The following is a 14982-nucleotide window of genomic DNA, read 5'->3' as shown; positions in this document are numbered from 1 at the left end:
AAAAAAGGAACAAACAAGAACAAATATCATTGGTTCTCGAGAAGCTCAAATGTGCTGCGTAACACAAGAATTAACCTCATTGGTTCTTGAGAAGCTCAAATGTGATGCGTAACACGAGAATGAACCTCATTGGTTCTCGAGAAGCTCAAATGTGCTGCGTAACACAAGAATTAACCTCATTGGTTCTTGAGAAGCTCAAATGTGATGCGTAACACGAGAATGAACCTCATTGGTTCTTGAGAAGCTCAAATGTGCTGCGTAACACGAGAATTAACCTCATTGGTTCTTGAGAAGCTCAAATGTGATGCGTAACACGAGAATGAACCTCATTGGTTCTTGAGAAGCTCAAATGTGCTGCGTAACACGAGAATGAACCTCATTGGTTCTTGAGAAGCTCAAATGTGATACGTAACACGAGAATGAACCTCATTGGTTCTTGAGAAGCTCAAATGTGATGCGTAACACAAGAATTAACCTCATTGGTTCTTGAGAAGCTCAAATGTGATGCGTAACACGAGAATTAACCTCATTGGTTCTTGAGAAGCTCAAATGTGATGCGTAACACGAGAATGAACCTCATTGGTTCTTGAGAAGCTCAAATGTGCTGCGTAACACGAGAATGAACCTCATTGGTTCTTGAGAAGCTCAAATGTGATGCGTAACACGAGAATTAACCTCATTGGTTCTTGAGAAGCTCAAATGTGATGCGTAACACGAGAATGAACCTCATTGGTTCTTGAGAAGCTCAAATGTGCTGCGTAACACGAGAATGAACCTCATTGGTTCTTGAGAAGCTCAAATGTGATGCGTAACACGAGAATGAACCTCATTGGTTCTTGAGAAGCTCAAATGTGATGCGTAACACAAGAATTAACCTCATTGGTTCTCGAGAAGCTCAAACGTGCTGCGTAACACGAGAATGAACCTCATTGGTTCTTGAGAAGCTCAAATGTGCGGCGTAACACGAGAATAAACCTCATTGGTTCTTGAGAAGCTCAAATGTGCGGCGTAACACGAGAATAAACCTCATTGGTTCTTGAGAAGCTCAAATGTGCGGCGTAACACGAGAATAAACCTCATTGGTTCTTGAGAAGCTCAAATGTGCGGCGTAACACGAGAATGAACCTCATTGGTTCTTGAGAAGCTCAAATGTGATGCGTAACACGAGAATGAACCTCATTGGTTCTTGAGAAGCTCAAACGTGCTGCGTAACACAGGAATGAACCTCATTGGTTCTTGAGAAGCTCAAATGTGATGCATAACACGAGAATGAACCTCATTGGTTCTTGAGAAGCTCAAACGTGCTGCGTAACACGAGAATGAACCTCATTGGTTCTTGAGAAGCTCAAATGTGCTGCGTAACACAGGAATGAACCTCATTGGTTCTTGAGAAGCTCAAACGTGCTGCGTAACACAGGAATGAACCTCATTGGTTCTTGAGAAGCTCAAACGTGCTGCGTAACACAGGAATGAACCTCATTGGTTCTTGAGAAGCTCAAACGTGCTGCGTAACACAGGAATGAACCTCATTGGTTCTTGAGAAGCTCAAACGTGCTGCGTAACACGAGAATGAACCTCATTGGTTCTTGAGAAGCTCAAACGTGCTGCGTAACACGAGAATGAACCTCATTGGTTCTTGAGAAGCTCAAACGTGCTGCGTAACACGAGAATGAACCTCATTGGTTCTTGAGAAGCTCAAACGTGCTGCGTAACACAGGAATGAACCTCATTGGTTCTTGAGAAGCTCAAATGTGCTGCGTAACACGAGAATGAACCTCATTGGTTCTTGAGAAGCTCAAACGTGCTGCGTAACACGAGAATGAACCTCATTGGTTCTTGAGAAGCTCAAACGTGCTGCGTAACACAGGAATGAACCTCATTGGTTCTTGAGAAGCTCAAATGTGCTGCGTAACACGAGAATGAACCTCATTGGTTCTTGAGAAGCTCAAACGTGCTGCGTAACACGAGAATGAACCTCATTGGTTCTTGAGAAGCTCAAACGTGATGCGTAACACGAGAATGAACCTCATTGGTTCTTGAGAAGCTCAAACGTGATGCGTAACACGAGAATGAACCTCATTGGTTCTTGAGAAGCTCAAACGTGCTGCGTAACACAAGAATGAACCTCATTGGTTCTTGAGAAGCTCAAACGTGCTGCGTAACACGAGAATGAACCTCATTGGTTCTTGAGAAGCTCAAACGTGCTGCGTAACACAAGAATGAACCTCATTGGTTCTTGAGAAGCTCAAACGTGCTGCGTAACACAAGAATGAACCTCATTGGTTCTTGAGAAGCTCAAACGTGCTGCGTAACACAAGAATGAACCTCATTGGTTCTTGAGAAGCTCAAACGTGCTGCGTAACACAAGAATGAACCTCATTGGTTCTTGAGAAGCTCAAACGTGCTGCGTAACACGAGAATGAACCTCATTGGTTCTTGAGAAGCTCAAACGTGCTGCGTAACACGAGAATGAACCTCATTGGTTCTTGAGAAGCTCAAACGTGCTGTGTAACACAGGAATGAACCTCATTGGTTCTTGAGAAGCTCAAACGTGCTGTGTAACACAGGAATGAACCTCATTGGTTCTTGAGAAGCTCAAATGTGCTGCGTAACACGAGAATGAACCTAATTGGTTCTTGAGAAGCTCAAACGTGCTGCGTAACACGAGAATGAACCTCATTGGTTCTTGAGAAGCTCAAATGTGATGCGTAACACGAGAATGAACCTCATTGGTTCTTGAGAAGCTCAAACGTGCTGCGTAACACAGGAATGAACCTCATTGGTTCTTGAGAAGCTCAAATGTGATGCGTAACATGAGAATGAACCTAATTGGTTCTTGAGAAGCTGAAATGTGATGCGTAACACGAGAATGAACCTCATTGGTTCTTGAGAAGCTCAAATGTGCTGCGTAACACGAGAATTAACCTCATTGGTTCTTGAGAAGCTGAAATGTGATGCGTAACACGAGAATGAACCTCATTGGTTCTTGAGAAGCTCAAATGTGATGCGTAACACGAGAATTAACCTCATTGGTTCTTGAGAAGCTCAAATGTGCTGCGTAACACGAGAATGAACCTCATTGGTTCTTGAGAAGCTCAAATGTGATGCGTAACACGAGAATGAACCTCATTGGTTCTTGAGAAGCTCAAATGTGATGCGTAACACGAGAATGAACCTCATTGGTTCTTGAGAAGCTCAAATGTGATGCGTAACACGAGAATGAACCTCATTGGTTCTTGAGAAGCTCAAATGTGATGCGTAACACGAGAATGAACCTCATTGGTTCTTGAGAAGCTCAAATGTGCTGCGTAACACAGGAATGAACCTCATTGGTTCTTGAGAAGCTCAAATGTGCTGCGTAACACTAGAATGAACCTCATTGGTTCTTGAGAAGCTGAAATGTGATGCGTAACACGGTTCTCACTGATGTGTGAGTTGATGAATGTTAATATGTAAATAAAAGCCTAAATTCAATCTTTTCATCATATAAAGCGATCAAGTCTTTTCATAAAATTTGGACTAAATGCTCAATTAATGGATTAGTTCTACGATCTCTTTATGAACTTTTTGAAGCGTCAGTGGAAGTTGCGAAGCTGTCAGTGAAGGGACAGAAATCTCTTTCCTTAAAAATATATTTATTTGTGTTCTGAAAATAAACAAAAGCCTTACAAGTTTGAAACGACATCAGGGTGAGTAAATGATGACAGAATTTATATTTTTGGCCAAACCATTGAATTTTTTCTCGGTGTAAAGAACATTTGAATAATCTAAAGAACCTTTTGTTCAATGGGATGTTAAAGGTTCTTCTTGGAACCACAGATGACATAAAAAGATGATTAAAGGGATAGTTCGCCCAAAAATGAAAATTTTGTCATCATTTGCTCACCCTCAAGTTGTCGATGTCTCTCTATCTCAATGGAGTGAAGAAGTTGGTTACACGTTATTTTAAGGCGTCTTTATTACAGTATAATTATGCATTTAAGTAGTGGGTAATATTTAACTACATGTACTTAGGGTGATTTGCATGTAATTATGCATCATGGTAATGTGTAACAAGGAAGGACTCAGTAAAATAAGGTGTTACCAAGAACTTTCATTTGTATATTCAGTGTCATCCCAAACCAGTAAAGTCTGTTTGAGAAGATGTTTGATAGTTAAATACTGTTCATTGTTACAAGAAGATATTATGCAAGTCACGGAAATGATTGTTTCTTCAGTATCTCAGTTGTATCCCCTAGATGGAAATGAAGACGTTGAATCTCCTTCTTATCAGATCTTGAAATCTACTCTTGAAAATGTCTCAAAATCTGTCCAGATTTTATCAAATACAATCAAAAGTCAGAAATCTTCTTCAAAGACTAAATTGCACTGTAAAAATTATTTAAAAAAAGTAAGTTACCTGGTGGCCTTCAAATTTTGAGTTCATTGAAATTAAACATTTTGAGTTAATACAATGAAGGAAATTGGTTTAATAAATAGAAACTCAAAATATTATGTTATCTATACCACATTAATTATCTAAGCTGAACTGACAAAATATCAAACGTTGTGATAAATCATGAAAATATTTTTTTACATAGTGTTAATTCAGATTCATCCATTTTTGGGAATTGATCACCCAAAAACAAAAAAAAATGTTGGTTTAACTTAAAAAAGTAAGTAACCTGGTTCATTGAAATTAAATATATGAGTTAATACAATGAAGGAAATTGATTTAATAAATAGAAACTCAAAATATTATTGTATCTGAACCACATAAATAAATAAAAAATGTGATAAATCATGAAAATAGCACAATTTGCACAAGTTTCACTGCATTATTAAAAATAAAACACAATTACGCAATATGCTTACAACATATTTTAATAATATTTGAATAAAGGGTGATGTTGATTGTATTAACTCAAATTTTTTATTTCAATGAACTCAAAATTAAGGCAACCAGGTAACTTACTTTTTAAATTATTTTTTTTTTTTACAGGGTATTAAAATATTTTGTACGCATATTGCGTGTTTTATTTGTGATAACGCAATGAAACATGCCAAATTGTGCTATTTTCATGATTTATCACAACATTTTTTAATTTATGTGCACTGTAAAAAATTATAGGATCAATAAGTTATGACAACATATGTTTTTAAGTTAATTTAACTGAAAATCAAAATAAGTTAAGCAATTTCAACTTTTTAATTTAAGTTATACAAGATTCAACTCAAAATTGTAAGTCATTTGAATGTAAATTGCAATATAGAGAGTTGAAATGAACTTGTCACTGTAAAAAAATATTGTTGGTTTAACTTTAAAAAATAAGCAACCTGGTTGCCTTAAAATTTTGAGTTCATTGAAATGAAAAATTTGAGTTAATACAATGAAGGAAATTGATTTAATAAATAGAAACTCAAAATATTATTGTATCTGAACCACATAAATAAATAAAAAATGTTGTGATAAATCATCAAAATAGCAATTTGGCATGTTTCACTGCATTATTACAAATAAACACACAATTACGCAATATGCTTACAACATATTTTAATAATATTTGAATAAAGGGTGATGTCGATTCTCAAAAATGTTCATTGTATTAACTCAAATTTTTTATTTCAATGAACTCAAAATGTTAAGCCAGCCAGGTAACTTACTTTTTTACAGCGTATTAAAAGATTTTGTACGCATATTGCGTGTTTTATTTGTGATAACGCAATGAAACATGCCAAATTGTGCTATTTTCATGATTTATCACAACATTTGTTAAAGTATGTGGTTCAGATGCAATAATACCTTGAGTTTCTGTTGATTAAACCAATCTCCTTCACTCTATTAACTCAAATATTTAATTTCAATGAACTCAAAATTTTAATGCAACCAGGTTACTTACTTTTTTTTAAGTTAAACCAACAATATGTTGTACAGTGTACCTAATCTAGGCTGTCTTTTTCACTCTAATAAGTTCCACTTAATGAACTCTCCTATGTTAGGAAAAGGGAAGCATTTAAACAAAACAAAAGAGATTCTGGGAAGCAGAAGGGAGGTTTTTTTCCTGCTGATTGCAGTATTGGAAACATTTATCTGCATATCAGAAATTCTTAGTCGTATCATTAGATTATATGAGTTCTGAAAATGAGAATTCAAAGACTTTTTGTCACAAAAATAACAACTACAGCTCCATTTGAGCGGTGGAACATTTGTTGGCTCGCTGTATTCATGATTGAAGACGTGAAGAGCGTGATTTATACTAGGATTTGCTTCTAAATAACAATTAAATAACATTTTGCATTTATTTGAGCTTGTTGCACTAGGCCAGTATTATCAGATCCACCTCATAATGAAGTTCTACCACTACACTTATGTACATTAACTCTTTTTAATGTCTTATTTCTTTTTATTATGGTATTTTTGTATCCTCTCTGTTGTTGGTTTCATTTCTATTTTGAAAACTGCTTGTGAACATCTCTTTGTAAAGCACTATGTGCAAGAAGGTAAATTATGAAGTCCGTTTCAATAAAAAAAAGCTAAATTACAACTGTTTTAAGCTTAGCAATGTGGGAAAAGTATACACTGTGTGTTTGCTACTTTATTAGTAAGCATTTTTTCCTCTGTAGGAGATCTGAATCTCTGTATGACAACCATACAAAACTTTAATGGTAGAATAATGCCTTGATGTGAATGATGTGAGCTAGTTTAACTCGATGTATACAGAAAGTCATTTGATTTCTAACAACCTCTTGTAAACTCATTTGTTTCCAAAGGAAGTGTTTGCTGAACTGAGGCATCTTCCAGACACACGGTTCGGCCTACATACTTTTGCTAAGAAACAGGAATAGATCTGTAAGATAAGGTGTAATTGGACTTAAATCACTTCCTTTGGAGAAAGCAAAACAGAAGAAAGAGGAAACGGATATCGAGAGTCTCATTGCATATCAAAAACTCATCTAAATATTCCCGACCACCGAAAGCATTTCTCTGGCTTTTGCTCAATAATAAAAGCACTAGAAATACACACACGGCCCTGAGAGACACACACGGTTCATGTTGAATATGATAGCATCGTGCTCTAATTATATCTTACCCGTGTGTTTGGTTTAAAAAATGCCTGAACTTTTGACCGTGTCTGCATGTTTTATGCACTGAGTTGCTGTCATGTGATTTGCTGGTTAGATATTTGCATCTGCTTTTCCTGAAGATAAGGCTAAGTCAAAGCCACTGGAAGGCAAGCCTGCAACCCTTAGCCCTAAAAAAGTGTAACGGCTAATGCTAACGCTCCGGAGTCGTGACAAATCGGTTCCCCCCTTGAAATCTGATCCCCCCTTGAAATCGGGTCCCCCCTTGAAATCAAGTCCCCCCTTGAAATCGGGTCCCCCCTGGAAATCGGGTCCCCCCTTGAAATCGGGTCCCCCCTTGAAATCAGGTCCCCCCTTGAAATCAAGTCCCCCCTTGAAATCGGGTCCCCCCTTGAAATCGGGTCCCCCTTGAAATCGGGTCCCCCCTGGAAATCAGGTCCCCCTTGAAATCGGGTCCCCCCTGGAAATCAGGTCCCCCTTGAAATCGGGTCCCCCCTGGAAATCAGGTCCCCCTTGAAATCGGGTCCCCCCTGGAAATCGGGTCCCCCCTGGAAATCAGGTCCCCCTTGAAATCGGGTCCCCCCTTGAAATCGGTTCCCCCCTTGAAATCAGGTCCCCCCTTGAAATCAAGTCCCCCCTTGAAATCAGGTCCCCCCTTGAAATCAAGCCCCCCCTGGAAATCAAGCCCCCCCTGGAAATCGGTTCCCCCCTTGAAATCGGTTCCCCCCTTGAAATCAGGTCCCCCCTTGAAATCAAGTCCCCCCTTGAAATCGGGTCCCCCCTTGAAATCGGTTCCCCCCTTGAAATCAAGTCCCCCCTTGAAATCAAGTCCCCCCTTGAAATCGGGTCCCCCCTTGAAATCGGGTCCCCCCTTGAAATCAAGTCCCCCCTTGAAATCAAGTCCCCCCTTGAAATCGGGTCCCCCCTTGAAATCAAGTCCCCCCTTGAAATCGGGTCCCCCCTTGAAATCAAGTCCCCCCTTGAAATCGGTTCCCCCCTTGAAATCAAGTCCCCCCTTGAAATCAAGTCCCCCCTTGAAATCGGGTCCCCCCTTGAAATCGGTTCCCCCCTTGAAATCAAGTCCCCCCTTGAAATCAAGTCCCCCCTTGAAATCGGGTCCCCCCTTGAAATCGGTTCCCCCCTTGAAATCAAGTCCCCCCTTGAAATCAAGTCCCCCCTTGAAATCGGGTCCCCCCTTGAAATCGGTTCCCCCCTTGAAATCAAGTCCCCCCTTGAAATCAGGTCCCCCCTTGAAATCGGGTCCCCCCTTGAAATCGGGTTCCCCCTTGAAATCAAGTCCCCCCTTGAAATCGGGTCCCCCCTTGAAATCGGTTCCCCCTTGAAATCAAGTCCCCCCTTGAAATCAAGTCCCCCCTTGAAATCGGGTCCCCCCTTGAAATCGGTTCCCCCTTGAAATCAAGTCCCCCCTTGAAATCGGGTCCCCCCTTGAAATCGGGTCCCCCCTTGAAATCAAGTCCCCCCTTGAAATCTGATCCCCCCTTGAAATCTGGTCCCCCCTTGAAATCTGGTCCCAAAAACACCAATTCTATCATCTCTACACTGGTTACCTGTTAAGGTTCATATCAGTTATAAAGTATTGCTACTGACCTATAAAGCCCTAAATGGTTTAGCTCCAGTGTATTAAACTGATCTTCTATCGCCTTATAACCCATCACGATCTTTAAGATCACTTCATTATTAGTTCATGTTAACTAATGACCATTATTCTAAAGTGTTACCTAAACGTTTATGTTTATATATATATATATTAAAGGTTTGGAAACTGACTGTACTATTTTGATTGTTTTGGAAAGAAGTCTCTTCTGCTCACCAAGACTGCGTTTATTTGATCCAAAATACAGTACTATTGTGAAATATTTTTACAATTTAAAATAACTTTTTTTTCTATTAGAATATATTTTGAAATACAATTTATTTCTGTGATTCACATGATCCTTCAGAAATCGCTCTAATATGTCGATCTGCTGCTCAAGAAACAGTTCTGATTTTGATCAATGTTGAAAACAGTTGTGTACATTTTTTTCAGGATTATTTAATGAATAGAAAGTTAAAAAGAACAGCATTTATCTGAAATATAAAGCTTTTGCAACATTATACATGTCTATACTGTCACTTGATCAGTTGAATGCTGAATTGCTGAATGTATTAATTTCTTTAAATTTATCATAAATTGATCTTTATTAAATTTAAATTGGTCACAGGAATAAATTACATTTTAAAATATACTCAAATAGAAAACAGTTACTTTACATTTTAGTAATATTTCACAATATTACAGCTTTTTTATAACATAAATGCAGCCTTGATGAGCAGAAGAGACTTCATAAAAAAACAAAATAGTTCAGTTTCCAAACTTTTGACTGGTCGTATGTGTGTGTATAACAGAACTATATACAATCTCAGGGCTGTTTTCTTTTAGACATTTGCGCTCTGAATAGATTTCAGCAGAACAGAGAGAAAGCATTTGTGGCGATGGTTTTTCTCCATTTACCTGACATTTTAACCCAGCATTATTTATAGTGTACACTTAAAAAAAATATTACGGCCCGATTAAATTAAGCAAATGAATTTGTGCTCGTTTAAATAATTTAGCTTTTTGATTTTAGTAAAAAAAAAAGAACTGGATTTATGGGAATTGCATGTGTTTTTGTTTAAATTGAGCTAAAATAAATTGATTGCGACCACTTACGATACATTTTTTTTTTAGTAAATTCAACAAATTATTTTTTTCAGTGTTCATGGGAAACCGTGGAATGACCACCAAAACTAAAGTATTGGTCAGCTTATATCTAAAGTAGTGGTTATGACCTCTGACTACAGAGATAACGTTGCTTTATTCAAGTGTACACAGATCTATGGGGACTGAATAAAGTATTATTTTGAGTGAGCATTTGAGCAATCCTCTAAATACTATAATCAATGACCTCTGTCTAAATGGCCGTTTGTGATCGTGGGCCCGCATAAGAACTGAAATGGACTAAAATGGTCAATAATTGATTAGCATTCTAACCTAAATTCGAGTTTGTGAATAATTAAACACTCAGAAAACCTGCTTATCAGAAGCCGTCGTTGGGATTGGGCGGGCCAAGGGGGAATTTATGTCAACATTAGATCAACTTCAAGACTCAAACTCTGATTAAATTGGTTAATAATAGTGACCAATTCATAAATCTCCATTTTCCTGCCAAGCTGATCAGCCGTTTTATTTGGAAACTCCCATTCCTAAGAGCACTTTCAGACTCCAGTTATTGGATGGCATGAAGTGTGAGGACTTCTGGGTTACCAAAAAAGGACTCAAAGCTAGTCATCACGATTCAGTTTCTACAGAGCAGAAGATCCTCTGGTTGGACACAACACTGATGTAACTTCTGTTTATGCAGCCATGGAAGCCATGACTATTTTTTGGCCGAATAGTACACACTTTGTTTGCTGTTCTTGAGCAAAAGCCAATGAATGTTCAGGTCGTTTGCACCAGTTTAAGTGTTCAATTGCAGTCATTTTATAGGAATTGCACTGCATAAAATTCACTGTTTAAAGGGATAGTTCACCCAAAAATGACTCGCCCTCATGTTGTTCCAAACCTTGTATGGGTTTCTATGTTCCTTTTGAACACAAAATAAGTTGTTTTAACCCAATTTTGGGTCAAATATGGACAAACCCAGCATTTGGGTTAACATTTTAACGGGGGTATAATGCTATTTCCTGCATTCTGACTTACTTACACTGATTCTCATGATAAACATGGACAACATTTCAAAAAGAGTATATGTGCCAAATACATTCCTTCAGGATTTGAACAAGTTTCGGAAAGTTTTTTTCAATTATGGCACTGTATGACATCATAAAGGGCTGAATTCCTTATATGGGCACTTCTCACGCACACACACACACACCAACCAGAGCGAGAACGTCAACATCGAGCTTCGCTCGGGTTATGGGAGCCGTCGGCGGCGCTGTCATTTTGTTTCTAGACCACAAAATCAACAATGTCACTAAAGAAGTGTGTGTGTGTGTGTGTGTGAGGGAAAGATCCCCTTGTTCAGCTTCACAAATAACCCAGCGTAAAGGGAACAGTGGATGCAGTTTGTGTTTCTGGAGTTCTGCAAGTGTGTGTGTTTGTTCCCGCTCATGAGTGGAAAAGTGAAACTGATCAAATGTGTGTTTTGTTGGCAATCGGTGTGTAAGAGCATATAATGTGAACAACACCAATGTATAGTGAATCAAGAGTTATCCAGGGATAATGCCATGTGTGTGTGTGTGTGTGTGTGTGTGTGTCACTTTAGCTCCGCCCACTGCACGCCTCCACGGACTCGGCTGTTTTCAGAAAGAATCGGTTCAGTGTGTCTGTCTTTTATAAATATGATAAACTAAAGACTCTTGGGAGATATGAAGGATCAACACTACTCTATAGATACTCAAGAGTAACACGAGACTGTGTGTGTGTGTGTTATGACCCCTTTAAATACATTCTTTAACCCAAAAGTTGGGTTTGTCCATATTTGACCGAAAATTGGTTTAAACCAACAGCATTTAGCAATGTTTGGGTGAACTATCCCTTAATGAAAAATAACATTTCAGGGCAAAACATGGCTACAACTTAAGATTTACTCAATTCCAATGAGAAATCGATGCACTGATAAAACACAACTCAAGTTCCTGAACTCATTTCTACACTCTAAAAAATGCTGGGTTAAAAAAACAACCCAAGTTGGGTTGAAAATGGACTAACCCAGTAATTGGGGTGTTTTAAGCAAACATTTAACCCAACCGCTGGGTTAAAACGACCAATTCACTGGGTTAAAACAACCCATTCGCTTGGTTAAAACCCGAGTGCTGGGTTAAAACAACCCATTCACTGGGTTAGTCCATTTTCAACCCAACTTGGGTTGTTTTTAACCCAGCATTTTTTAGAGTGTAGCAGTAAGCACCGATTAGACGACATTATAGTGTACTTTCCACCAGGATGTCTGAAGGAACGAGGACCGGTCTTTAACTACGGCTACTTTCTGCCGTCGCAAAACATCAGCACATCAGAGACATCTCAAACTTGTTTTATTACATCTTAAATAACAGTACATTTTAATATAGTATCTATGTTGCATCCAGCTTTCTGTGGTACACCGACAGACTGAAATTAAATACAAAAGGTGAGATAGGGAGTGCTGAGATCTACAGTTATTAATGAAGAGAGAAAATAAGGGGAATCCATTTTAATTGAACTGCAATTAATCTTTACTGGTGGCAGCACACACAAATACATCACAATTATTGTACATTATCGCAGAGAAAGGAAAAAACAATAATAAACCAAAAAAAAAAGTCACAACTATTAAAGAAAGTGCATCTGTTTACAGTGGAAAAAGAACAGAAGACTCTGCCATGACAGATGCCGTTTCAAAACGTTTAAAGAAAAGCAAAAAAAAAAAAATTCGTAATTTCCGATCTCAAACGGGACATTGTCGTTTAAAATTTGGGGATCATTTCAGGAAGCATGGCCAGGTCGTTTCTCACACAGGTGCATAGCTTTGCCAGTGAAAGTAAAGGATGTATGCACAGCATGTCTAAAACGTCCGGAATCAACGTTGGTCAAAATTTCGTATCAGTTTCGCCGTCCCAGTGGAGGTAAGTGGGCTTAAAAGACGTCAGCGCCCGTTTTAAGCAAATTCTACAGCATGCGACTACGTTAATTCATGGCAGATGAAATAAAACGCTTAACTTAAAAATTTCAGAACCATCATTATTTTCAGACATTGATTTGTACAACATTTCATTCACATAGTAGTAACTGTATTTCCAAGCACAGACACAGGGCTATCTGTTCTCTCTCTGGAACTGGGCTAAAATAAGAAAACGCTTTTCCAAAACAACGATCCCGACACCACTGAGAAAACCGGAAAAAAAAATCCCCTCCCAACCTCCCGCCGACAAAAACAATCCCCAAAATCGGAATCATAGCCAAAAAGCAACCGAGGAAAAGGTATAAACGTAAGACCAGAAGATAAGCTAAGGGGTTAGTTTGAAGAGTTTTTAATCCAATGAAAGACAGGATTGTATTTTTTGTGTTTTTTTCTTTTTTTTTTGTACTTTTTTTGTGCATTTTCTACATTAAAATTAGCATTCAATGTGATTAACGGCATGTGCTTGGTTAGTTAACGCTCAAAACGACGTTAGTCAAGTTTCTTATTGTGCAAACAAAGCTGTGACGAGACTGGAAAGAAACATTAGCTAGGATATAATGCTGCATTCGCGTGCAAGTCGGATACCCATATTTACAACGGCCATTCGTAGATAAATGAAGCGAGTACCTCGCACTCTCAGAAAGTATTTAAAAAGAGATATGGCGTTTTATTTCTTTTTTCTTTAAATGACAAAGGAGCAGGATTCACACCAATGATTGCGGTTTTTAGAAAGCGAGGGCTGTTCTTATTCAAGATTAGAGGTCTGGGACGCCCAAGAATATACGTCTTCTCACGTTCATGCAACCTCTAGTGCACATGAAAATAACAAAACACATGATTGGCATCTTCAAAAAACAAAAAAAAGCTGCTCTTCCGTCCTGGTCTAGTTTCAGCATTTCATGTCGTTTTCACGTGGTAACAGGATTAAAAGATTCGACTAATCAGAAACAACAGGAGGGGGAAAGATCTAGAAGATGAACTATCAGATAAAAGGAACCAAAAAAGTAAAAGAAAAAAAAAAAAGTTAAATAATTTGTACAATTACACTCCAACATTTGCTTTCTAGACACATGATACATAAGCGTGGGATGATAGTGTTTTGTGTTTTCTCTTACGGGGGGGTGACACAGAATGGTCCAAGAGGGAATGCAAGTTATTCATTTGATACCACAGGAATTCTTCTTCTTTCTTTCTTTCTTTCTTTTTTTTCTTTTCTTTGTTTTTTGTTTTTTTTAAGCTGGGTGATAAAACAAATTGTGCTCTTCTTGGTGTAGGAAAGGCAATGTTTTCCCTTAGAAGTTTTATTTCTTTTCATGGTGGTGTCAGTCAGTTTTATAAGGTGTTTTGTTGTTGACGATGCTGTGAAATTTAACATTCTAAAGTTGGAATGGGTCTTCCAGTCAACTTTGGAGTTCAAATGATATCTGCGGAGAGAAGAGCGAAAGAAGAAAAATGAGACATTCATCGCGCGACTTATTTTGATCAGACAACCTTGTGTAATCTTACAATATAAATATGCAAATGGACATTTAAAGGGGATGTATAATGCTATTTTCTGCATTCTGACTTATTTACACTGATAAAGAGTTGATTCTTGTGATAAACATGGACAAAGTAAAACATTTTTTTTTTAAATTTCTGTGCCAAATACACTCCAGGATTCATAGTATGTTTTTTTCCCTGTATGACGGAATTGACCATTCGCAAAGACCCGCTAGTTACTGTTGCTATGTCCGACAAGCCGCGCTCTCTCTCACACACACACACACACACACACACACGCACACACGCGCGCACACACGCGCGCACACACACGCGCGCACACACACACGCGCGCACACACACGCGCGCACGCACGCACGCACGCACACACACACGCACACACACGCACATCGCAGAGCAAAGAGGACACTGACAAAGCACTGACAGACAGGACAGAGCAGGTTACTTTTAATATAAAACAGTCTCAACTCTAAAATGCTGTCATTTTTTAAAGAAATGTAAACAAGTGGCTCTTTAATGTGTCGTGATCGCTGTATCGCCTCAGTTAAAGCTGCTCGTGAACCAATCATCTCTTCATTCTAGCTAATTTATTGTATCAAATAAACGTGAAAGAACTTCAGAAGGAATGTTGTTTCAACCGCGGAAAGACGTCAGTACAAACCGTTTTTCAAGTTCAAGTCCACTGACGTTAACCTACGAACTCACGACTGCTTTGTCG

General features: G+C 38.5%; 1 protein-coding gene across 2 annotated transcripts in view; it reads right to left on the bottom strand.

The window, feature by feature from the left end:
* Positions 1-12118: 12118 nt before the first annotated feature.
* gnb1b (guanine nucleotide binding protein (G protein), beta polypeptide 1b) overlaps positions 12119-14982 on the bottom strand; it is a 46984-nt gene continuing 44120 nt past the window's right edge. For both annotated transcript variants that reach the window (XM_079841630.1, XM_079841631.1), the window contains exon 11: positions 12119-14185. The gene's annotated coding sequence lies outside the window, so the exon portion shown is untranslated. The remainder of the gene's footprint in view (positions 14186-14982) is intronic.

The sequence above is a fragment of the Gobio gobio genome, assembly GCF_949357685.1.
Source record: "Gobio gobio genome assembly, chromosome: 17".
Lineage (NCBI taxonomy): Eukaryota > Metazoa > Chordata > Actinopteri > Cypriniformes > Gobionidae > Gobio > Gobio gobio.
The sequence above is the reverse complement of the archived record's forward strand: the minus strand, read 5'-3'. Positions and strand labels throughout refer to the sequence as shown.